Source organism: Bos indicus, chromosome X, assembly GCF_029378745.1.
Source record: "Bos indicus isolate NIAB-ARS_2022 breed Sahiwal x Tharparkar chromosome X, NIAB-ARS_B.indTharparkar_mat_pri_1.0, whole genome shotgun sequence".
Lineage (NCBI taxonomy): Eukaryota > Metazoa > Chordata > Mammalia > Artiodactyla > Bovidae > Bos > Bos indicus.
The window spans coordinates 28,896,107-28,906,418 of record NC_091789.1 but is presented as its reverse complement, the minus strand read 5'-3'; the positions used below and the strand labels follow the sequence as shown (position 1 = coordinate 28,906,418).

General features: G+C 39.5%; 1 pseudogene; it reads left to right on the top strand.

Moving 5' to 3' along the window:
- The first annotated feature begins 5,396 nt into the window (after positions 1-5,396).
- LOC109555042 (peptidyl-prolyl cis-trans isomerase A pseudogene) lies at positions 5,397-5,874 on the top strand (annotated as a pseudogene).
- Positions 5,875-10,312: the final 4,438 nt, after the last annotated feature.

The window sequence follows — 10,312 nt, the reverse complement described above, 5'->3', positions numbered from 1 at the left end:
GGAAGGATATGAGAAAGAATGAAGGACGACTGTTGAATTTCTTACCTTTTCCAGGATAGGACCACACATGGCTGAGAATGTGCATTATTCTTAAAAAAAAAAAAAGAGAGAGAGTGACTCTGAAAATGATTCAGGGTCATCTGGACTGCCTCCTCAGTTTCAAAAGTAGGGAGAAGAATTGCTTTGCTTACAAAAAAGGCAAAACAATTCACCTGATATGAAGAACTGATTCATTGGAAAAGACTCTGATGCTTGGAAAGATTGAAAGTGGGAGGAGAAGGGGAAAACAGAGGATGAGATGGTTGGATGCCATCACTGACTCAAAGGACATGAGTTTGAACAAGCACCAGGAGTTTGTGATGGACAGGAAGGCCTGGTGTGCTGCAGTTCATAGAGTCGCAAAGTGTCAGACACGACTGAGCGACTGAACTGAACTGAACTGAACTGATCTCAGCAGTCCTGGAGTTCAAACAGGTCCAGCACCATCTAACAGCACTGGGAGAGGCCGAAACCACACAGACAGGGCTAGTAGATGCATTCTTCTGCTAAGCGTAGAGTGAGGACATGAAAAACCCAAGGTCCTATTTTCCCCTGAGAGGGGAAAAGAGTTATTAGAGGTTCTGGTAGAGCTTCTGGCAGGACTGATTGGTGGGAGCCTTGTCCATGAAGACTAGAAGTGCCTGCTATGTCTAATGCATAGAGACCAACACACAGTCAAGGAAAATGAAGAATCAGACAAACATATCCTGAATCAGTCAAATCTAAAGAACAAGGCAAATCTCCAGAAACCAATTCTAATAAAAGTATTCACACAATTAATTAAAAGTAAAATTTATTCTAAAAATTTCATAAATGTCTGCCAAAACATATTAAGAATGAACAACAGAAGATTGTCACAGACCTTTCAGATATTAAAAAGAGAATATCATGAACAACTTTATGCCAATACACTTAAAATTTTGATACAATGTATAAATTTCTACAAAAAATAATTTACCAGAAATAACTCAGAAGCAATTTAAAATTGAATAGTTCCAGTGATAAAAGGATTTGCATTAGTAATGAAAATCTTCCTACATTGAAAGCTACAGGTGCAAAGAGCTTCACTAGCAATTCTACCAAACATTTAAAAAAGCAATAATTCCAGCATTACACAAACTATTATTCCCAATAATAGAATAAGAAGGTACAATTTGCAACTCATGAGTCTAACATCAGCTTGTTAACAAACTCTATCAAGAGTCGTCTAAGAAAGGAAAATTACATGTGAATCTCATTCAAAAATATGCATGCAAAAATCCTTATAAAATACCAGCAATGGAAAAAAGGATTAATATAGCATTAGATTGTAGGGTTATTGCAGAAATGCTGGTTCTGTTTTACTTTAAAATTTTAATTAATGCAATGTACTATATTACCATATTAAAAGGGGGAAATCATATGATTGTCAAAACAGATGGAGTGAAATTACTTCATAAAATTAATCACATGTTCACAATAAAAAGACTCAGCTAAATTTCTACAGGTAAACTTCCTTTAAGGGAACTCCCTGGTGGTCCAGTGGTTAGGACTTCACACTTTCACTACCAAGGGCCTACATTAATGCACATCATATATAATTCTGCACATAAAAATACAAAATAATATAGAGAAAAATGACTGGAATTGAGAAGTACATTTAGCAAGCTCTCCATGAAAGTGAAGTGAAAGTCACTCAGTTGTGTCCAACTCTTTGCAACCTCATGGACTATACAGTCCATGGAATTCTCTAGGCCAGAATACTGGAGTGGGTAGCCTTCCCCTTCTCCAGGGGATCTTCCCAATCCAGGGATCGAACCCAGGTCTCCTGCATTGCAAGTGGTTTCTTTACCAGCTGAGCCATTCCGAAGTGCTTTCCAAAAGTCATTAACATAACAAGACCCCACTGTGGCTCTCCTCACATAGAAAATTCCAAGTGTTTTAGGAGCTCTGTGCCAGAAACAGAACAAAGACCAAACATATATTTTTCATTATAAATACTGTGTCACATATGTCAACTTAAAAAAAAATGCACAACATGACAGTTGCAAGTTAAGTTTTCAGTCAATTAATTCAGTCGCTCAGTCGTGTCTGACTCTTTGCGACCCCATGAATTGCAACACGCCAGGCCTCCCTGTCCATCACCAACTCCCGGAGTCCACCTAAACCCATGTCCACTGAGTCGATGATGCCATCCAACCATCTCATCCTCTGTAGTCCCCTTCTCCTCCTGCTCTCAATCTTTCCCAGTATCAGGGTGTTTTCCAATGAGTCAGCTCTTTGCCTCAGGTGGCCAAAGTTTTGGAGTTTCAGCTTCAACATCAGTCCTTCCAATGAACACCCAGGACTGATCTCCTTTAGGGTGGACTGGTTGGATCTCCTTGCAGTCCAAAGACTCTCAAGAGTCTTCTCCAACACCACAGTTCAAAAGAATCAATTCTTCAGTGCTCAGCTTTCTTTATAGTCCAACTCTAACATCCATACATGACCACTGGAAAAACCATAGCCTTGACTAGATGGACCTTTGTTGACAAAGTAATATTTTATTTGGGGCAAAATGAGGACTGCAGCACAGATATAGCACCTCAAGTAGCTCTGAGAATCTTCTCTGAAGAGGTATAGGAGAAGGACAGTATATATGCTATTTTTAGTGAAGGGAATACATGCAGTCAAGCACATATTTCTCCGCGAGGTTTCTACTAGTCTCTTGAAGCCTTCGCTAGTCACATGGAACATGTGACTCTCATACTGTAAACAATCCTTCATCACCATGAAGGATTTTAGTACTTTTCTAGATATGAGGAAATACAAGAATTGGGCTCATAGAATCTGGGGGCTTTCCAAGTGGTATTAATTGTGAAGAATCTGCCTGCCAATACAGGAGACATAAGAGACACGGGTCTGATCCCTGGGTTGGGAAGGCCCCCTGGAGAAAGTATTCTTGCCTGGAGAATCCCATGGACAGAGGAGCCTGGAGGGCTATAGTCCACGGAGTTTCAAAGTGTCAGACACGACTGAAGCAACTTAGAATGAATAAAATTGGCTCCTGAAAATATCTATCTGAAGGCCTGTCCTGCCAGTCCACACACACACACACACACACACACACACACACACACACACACACACACACCAAATCCCCCCCACCCCCACTCAGCAGAGAGGACCTCATCTCATTTCTGTTCTCCACCCTGAATGAAGGGCAGCAGCTGCAGTGGCAAAAGACTTAATCCTTGTAGAGGTAGATGGCAAGTGCCCATGGAAAGTGGCTAATTTGTAGTTGATGCATAGAACCTTGCATAAATAGATATTTGATTTTTGACAAAAGTAGCACTGCAGAGGAGTAAGGGAAAAGTCCTTTTTTTTTTTTTTTTCTTAAATGGTGTGGAGACAATTGAGTATACACAGGGAAAAAGTATTAAAAAATTAAACTTAACCCTGACTTTACCACACACACATACATCAGTATACACAGTCCCTCCTCATCATTTGATTTGGTACTTGTGAATTTCTTTGCTCACTAAAATTTATTTGTGATCCCCAAATCAATACTTATACAGTCTTTTGTGGTCATTGTGATCCTGCACTGAGTGGTGAATGTGAGTCTTTCAATGAAGACACTGTCAGGTGAAGTCGAATAAGGCAACTTTGTTTTAGCTCTCATACTGTGAACAATTGTTCTTTCAAGGTCTATTACTACCACATGTTTTTTCCTATTTTTGCTTGTTTTTGGTGTTTTTACTGTTTAAAATGGCCTCTAAGCACAGCACTGGAGTACTGTCCAGAGTTCCTAAGAAAGCTATAATTTGGCTTATAGAGAAAATATGAGTATTAATAAGCTTCTTCAGGCATGAATTACAGTGCTTGGGCTGTTGGCCATGAGTTTCTCAACCTAAATAAACCTACATTATGAGGCAGTAATCAAGTAGAAAGCATTTATCTGAGATCTAAGAATTGCAATTGGTGCACACAGATTCTGGTTGCAACCCAGTGTCTCCCTTGGAAATAAAAGATCTTTTAAAGGCAAAGAAGAGAGGTTTGTATTATAAGGAATTTTAATTGGAATTAGAGGCAGGCAGTAGCATTGGCTTAACATGATTAAGTGCTAAGACTGTTGGATGCATGCTAAGTCGCTTCAGTCATATCCAACTCTTTCCAACTCTGTGGACTGTAGCCGGCCAGTCTCCTCTGTCAATGGGATTCTCCAGGCAAGAATACTGGAGTGGATTTCATGCCCTACTCCAGGGAATCTTCCCAACCCATGGATCGAACCCAGGTCTCTTATGTCTTCTGCGTTGCAGGTGGGTTCATTACCACAGAGGGCTGTAAAATTCCTCACTGTGACAAGTACAGGTGTCCCTAGGTTTGTGGTTGGCCCAGTTCAAAAGTTCATGGTTCCACATGGTTGGGACATGTATAAAATCCACTTTGGTAATGGCCTCCCAGCTCTAAGACCCCTTGACGTAAACAACTCCATTTTATTTCATAGGTTCAAAGTTAATGAGTCAGTAATTTGGTATATCCAGAAAAAGGAAGAGGAAATTTACCCATCTTTACATGAGGCAGCTCAGGAAAGTGCTAAAGGAACAGCTCTAGTGTGTGATGATGCTATGGAAAAGTGACTAAGTCTGTGTGTTTATAAGATGATAACAAATTAATAAAAGCAGAGTGGGCAGCATTCTTGTGAGGCTGGAAGCCAAAAACATTTACAGTCACATTACCCAGGGTTAGGAAAATGTTAAACCCGTCTTGACAAAGGCTGGCTGATTGGCTTGCACATTTCAAAAGGCCATATGTGTGAAAAACATTGAACTTGTAGATGAGGCAGATCTGTAGGTCAGAAGGTTGTGGAAGAATTTTTAAGGTATCCACTAAGTCTTGTACAGGAAAAGAATAATGGAAAGAGAAGATTTACAATGCTGATGAGACTGGCTTGTTTTAAAAGGACATTGATAAAGATCATATACAACAGAAATGGCATTTCAGATGGTGAAAATGTCATCAGAGACTTACAGGAACCTAATCCTATATTTTTCCTAAGAGCATAGTTCATAATTTACTAATTCAGTGTTTATGGTGACTTTATAAAACATAACTATTGAGAATAATTAGAATCAAATGTATATATATACACATATTATATAATCTTACAAATCAATAAGAAAAAGATGGACAACAAAGACCATTATAAAAAAATTAACAAAAGATTTGAACAATTCCCTAAAAAAAAACAGGAATTCCACAGTCCAAAGATCATTTGAAATGGTGCTCAACATTATTAGTAATTAGGAAAACATAAATTAAAACTGCAGTACAGAGACCTTGCAGACACCACCACCCTGAGCTTCCTGCACTGCCCAGCCTAGTTCACATCCACCATGTTTTTGGACATCACCATCCACAGAAAGCCCTTAGGCTGCATCCCCTTTAAACTGTTTGCAGACCAAGTTCCAAAAAGAGTAGAAAACTTTCATACTCTGAGCACTGGGGAGAAAGGTTATGGTTATAAAGGTTCCTGCTTTCACAGAATAATTCCAGGATGTATGTGCCAGGGTAGTGGCTTCACATGCCACAATGGCACTGGTGGCAAGTCCATCTATGGGGAGAAATTTGATGATGAGAATTTCATCCTGAAGTATATGAGTCCTAGCATCTTGTCCATGGCAAATGCTGGTCCCAACACAAAATAGTTCCCAGTTTTTCATCTACACTGCCAAGACTGAGTGGTTGGATGGCAAGCATGTGGTCGTTGGCAAGGTGAAAGACAGCATGAATATTGTAGAAGCCATGGAGCGCTTTGGGACCAGGAATGGCAAGATCAGCAAGATTACCACGGCTCACTGTGGACAAATCTAATAAATTTGACTTGCATTCTACTTAGCCACCAAACCATTCCTTTTGTAGCTCAGGAGAGCACCCCTTCACCCCCATCTGCTTGAAATATCCTATAATCTTTGTGGTCTCACTGCAGTTCTTTGGGTTCCATATTTTCCTTATCTCCCTCCAAGTTAACTGGATTGCAATGTTAAATTTATGATTATGGAATTAAAAACTAAACAACAGAAACAACAACAAAACACCCACAGTATGAGATCATTACCCATATTCCAGACTGGTAAATTTTTCAATACAGTTCAGTCGCTCCATTGTGTCCAACTCTTTGTGACCCTATGGACTTTAGCGCCATTCCTTCTATAAAGTGGTAAATTTTTACAACCTGATAATATCCCATGGTGAAAAAGATATAATTCTAATTACTCTATGGGTGGAAGTGCACAATTAACATAAGCACTTTGGAAAATAAGACTCATTTAATAAAACTGAAAACATATATACTCTGTAGTCCAGCAATTCCATTCTTGAGTGAATACCATACAAAAGTGCATGTATACACACACCCGAAGGCACTGAAAAGAATTCCCATAATAGCACTGTTCTTAATAGCCCGAACAGGAAACAATCCATAGGTACATTATTGGTGAAGGTAGGAATAATCTGTGGTGTTTCTTCTCATAATGAGAATAAGAACTCTAAATATGGGGAGGTATACCCATATTTTCTGAAATGATTATCATCCCCATGTTTTTTTAATGAGGATAGAAAATATGAGTGCTCAGAGCAAGCTCCAGAGAAAGGTAATGTGCTCTAGTCTAGGAGTAACAGATCTTTTTTCCAGATTTTCTCTATTTTTAAAAGCATAACAGTTTTCATTTTGTTAGCTTAAGATTCCATTTTAAATATTTTAAGTGTATTAGCATATTAAAATCCACAGAAAGCTAAAGAAGCATTCCCCTGCTCTTGTTATGTTAATGGACATGTCATTTAACCGATTTAAATTTTATTGTCCTCATCTATTAATTGGTGATGAGTCAAGTCCATTAGCTATAAATGTATTAGCAAATAATGGAACACTTGAATAACAATGTTCAAATAAGAGTTATCCTCTCTCTCACAATAAGAAAAATCCAAAAATCAGCAGTTGCAGTCATTTTTTCAGGTGCTCAAAATGAATTACTCTTTTTTTGTGTTTCACTATCATTACTATAGGGGAGTGAAACTTGCATCACCCAAATGTCTCTTGGCCTGTGCTTTATTTCCAGCTGAAAACAATCAAGTCCTAAATTAAGACTCAAGAAGAACTTTACACCTAACTGCCTAGGTGTGTAGACAGGGACAGACCTAGTTATGTCCGTTTGTTAAAATCCCTTTTTGTGTTTCACTGGCTCTGCTCACCACACGACAGGCCAATGAATCCAAGAGATGAGGTGTTGAGGCAAGCAAGGGACTTTAATTGGGGAGCCAGCTGACCGAGAAGATGGCAGGCTAGCATGCCAAAGTAACCATCTTGTCAGGGCCTGTATGTCAGATTCTTTTACATATCAGAGATGGTTGGAGTGAGGAAACAAAGAAAAAAGACCACTTAATTCCTGCAAATATCTCCCAGAATGACAAACTGCAGATAAGGGGATGTGTTAGTTTCACTTCCTTTTAGTCATTTCATGGGTGGTGTGAAATGGAATATCTCCTGTCAAGTCAACAAAAATGTCATCTCTCTCTGTGATTCCAGCCTCCGAAATGTGAATTTCTGGGCTGCGCAGGTAAGCAGCAGAAGAGATGCACCAGGAACTGCGCCATTTTCCACACAAAGGATTCAAGAATGTCACAGTCTTTCACAGGTGGACGGGGTCAGGATGTAAATTCAAAATTAACCCTTCCTGGTTACATGCCTGGCCCAGCAAACATTTATTTATCAAACACTTCTTTTCCATCTCCATGTCAATTACCTTTCTCCCCTCTGAAGTGCCAAATCACAACATTCTCTTTAGTCTTTAGCTGAAGATGGTATTTAGGTGACGGAAAATCCCATGGATGGAGGAACCTGGAAGGCTACAGTCCATGGGGTCAAAAAGAGTCAGACACAACTGAGCGACTTCACGTTCACATTTCAGCCATTTTGGTGAGTTACTCAGTGTTCCTGGGTCTCCCATGTATGCCTTCATGCCTGCTAGGTCACTTCAGTCATGTCCGACTCTTTGTGGCCCCATGGACTGTGGCCTACCAGGCTCCTCTGTCCATGGGATTCTCCAGGCAAGGATACTGGAGTGGGTTTCCATGCCCTCCTCTAGGGGATCTTCCCAACCCAGGAATTGAACTCCCTTCTCTTCTGTCTCCTGCATTGGCAGGCAGGTTCTTTACCACTAGCGCCACCTGGAAGCACCCTCCTATATATACATGTTACTAAAATTTGTTTGATTTTCTCCTGTTAATCTTAGATCAGCCAGAAGAACCCAGAAGGGTAGAGGAAAATTTCCTCCTCCCCAACATCACCATGTACACACAGGCATCACATGTGTGTGATATGAGCAGGGAGGGTAAAGGAAGGAGGCTACACCCATGACATCTGTCCTTCTTTCATTAGTAATCAAAATTATTTCTCAGAGTACTACTTAAGTTTTTCTTTCTTTCATCTTTTTATCATGAACTATGCCACAAAGTCAGAGCTTCCCGAACTTGTAGCTCTGTGGTAAAGAATCTGCCTACAATGCAGGACATGCAGGTTGGATCCCTGAGTCAGGAAGATCCCCTGGAGAAGAGGATGGCTACCCACTCCAGTATTCTTGCCTGGGCAATCCCACGGACTGATGGGCTACTGTCCATGGGGTTGCAAAAAAGTCAGATACAACCTAGCAACTGAGCAAGCACACACACACATGGCACAAAGTCAGCCTTGGTTGCAGGGGAGACTGGAAAACCAATAATTCATTTTGCCAACCCCTGCAGAAGAATATAAAAGAGAAAGGGTTAAGGAATGAACATTGCATGTCCCAATACAATGTCAGGTACACTCACTGTAGTACCCCAAAGGGTGGTTATGAGGACCAGTTGTGCTGTCAGATTTGAGAATCTTTAGAATTTACAAAGTGCTAAACAAATGCAAGGAATTATTATGCTCATCTTTTGGAACTAAGTATCATTAGGTATGTTAGCGAACCCAAATTATGATTCAGTGATTAGTTACTGAGAAAAAGGTGTTTTAAACAAATATCATACTATATGATTTAAATCTATTTTTACATATTTTGAACATCAGCTACCGACTGATAGCTTGGGATTTTGCTCAGGATAGAATATCTCAACTTAATGAACCAATATGAAAAATTCCTTTCTTTTCTAGGAGATGAATCTGGAAAGCTTGTCATATTATTTACCTCTAACTGAAGTTTCTACTGTGGATAGATGGAAGGCAAAGAGAAAAAATTCCCTATAGAAGTAGGCAAGGGAAAACTGATATTGATTTTCACAAAATAAATTCAGAGTAACTCTCACAGGCTTTGGGTGTATCTAGGTCACTGGGAAGAAAAAAAAATAAGACTAACATTTTGCTGACAGGAGAAATACAGTTATTTCTTATACATAGTTATTAAATGGATTCAGAAAATTTTATTATTATACCAAGATAATTTCAACCAAGTAGAACTGCATACATATATGAACAAAAGGCAAGAATATAATTTTGACAACACTATGCATTAAGATTGGTTTTGAATAAGGAACTCATGGTTAAATTACCTTTAAAATCTCAAATAAAATCACTTAAAAATTCAAATCATTTCAAAGTGGCAGCTACTCCACACATGATATGTGGCCCAAAGAACATAGTCAGTGATTATTTCTCTCTCATACAACTCCAAAATCATTCAAAGTACCACAGGGCTCTTCAAGGAGTTTTCAGAATTACTAGGCTTAACTATTTACCTAAGTAGTCAATTTAGCAATGTCAACATATGAATCCAGTGGACAAGAAAGAAAGTTATCTTTATTAGCCAGCGTGTGCATGTGCATGCTCAGTCTTATCTGACTCTTCACAACTCCATGGACTGTAGCCTGCCAGACTTCTCTTTCCATGGGATTCTCCAGGCAAGAATACTGGAGTGGGTTGCCATGCCCTCCTCCAGGGGATCTTCCCGACCCATGGATCAGAATGTCGGTGGCAAGTTTACTAAGTGAGGGAACTTACCTACAAGGCTTGTCTCTGTTGTATGTGTCCCTGCTTGCCTGAATCTTAAAAAGTTTATATAGAAGCCTTAACAGGGTTCAGTCATATATCCTGTCCAGATGGTCTCAGCAACACCTTTTTTTTTTTTTTTTTTTAGGATTGAGTAGGTTGTGGGAGGGTATAGTATAAGGATGATTGCCACAAGACAAGAACACTGGGGTGCAAATTGCAATCAGAAGAGGTAATAAGGAACATCAGTTTCTCTGAACCTAGATTTCTTCTGTGTCTCTAGCAATA